Consider the following 903-nt stretch of genomic DNA (forward strand, 5'->3'; position numbering starts at 1 on the left):
AGCACGCCCGCGGCGGAGCTCCACCCCGCCGCTCTGCTGGGGTGGAGAGGCTGCTACATCCTGCGTGTCCCTTACCGCTGTGGGTGAAGGCACGTCAGCTCTCTTTCCAGAAACACAACAGCCTTTTTTTTTTTAATCTGGATCCCGATGTTTTTCTATGGGGGTCTCTTAGCGCACAGATCACACCTGAGGAAGCCTTTGCTTGCTGCTGGGAGTAATTAACAACCACCCTGTCAGGGCGTCACATCGTTTTGTTGCTGTACTTTATACGACTTGTTTGCCCTGAGAAAGGACACAGATGCTGTGTTACAATTTGTACTATGGTTTTTATGAATTATGGAAAATTATTCAAAAATAAGGCTAAAAAATTGCATAGTGTGTTTTGAGTGTTTGACGGTTTCTGAAGAGCTTTGCAAAGAGGTGCAGTTCAGTGTTTGCAGTACGGCATGAAGATCAACGGCTTTTATAACCACCCCCAAGTAGCATTAGAGGTAGATAACGCTTCTACTAACCCATGATTTATTAACATGTTTTGCCATAAATGCTCTGGTTCTGTTTGGGGAAATGGGATGGACAGCGTGACCTCTTTAGTTTGTGTTTGAGATCCCACTCCCGTCTTCTGTTGGGGTTTTGGTTTGGGTGGTTTGTTTTTATTTTTAGTTTCTTCTTTTGATTAATTTTTCTTTTGAACCTTTGTGAAGAGCTGGGATGATGTCCTGAATGCTGCTCGATCACCCTTGCCAGAGAGAGGTTACTCAGAGGACTCACAAACATCTCTACTGAGAGCAGATTTTAATGGTTTAGCAATGATCCAGTTTGTCTAAAACTGGTGTTTCCCCTCCATGCTGGCGTGGGGAACTGGAGGGGGGCGTCGCACCCCCGCGAACACCTCATGTCCGGCAG

General features: G+C 46.1%; 1 protein-coding gene across 1 annotated transcript in view; it reads left to right on the forward strand.

The window, feature by feature from the left end:
• Window positions 1-903, forward strand: part of LRRC56 (leucine rich repeat containing 56) — a gene marked incomplete at both ends in the record, with an annotated part of 34527 nt that overhangs the window by 11212 nt on the left and 22412 nt on the right. The gene's annotated exons all lie outside the window — the stretch shown is intronic.

The sequence above is a fragment of the Buceros rhinoceros genome, unplaced genomic scaffold (genome assembly GCF_000710305.1).
Source record: "Buceros rhinoceros silvestris isolate BGI_N320 unplaced genomic scaffold, ASM71030v1 scaffold31335, whole genome shotgun sequence".
In the NCBI taxonomy this organism is placed as follows: domain Eukaryota; kingdom Metazoa; phylum Chordata; class Aves; order Bucerotiformes; family Bucerotidae; genus Buceros; species Buceros rhinoceros.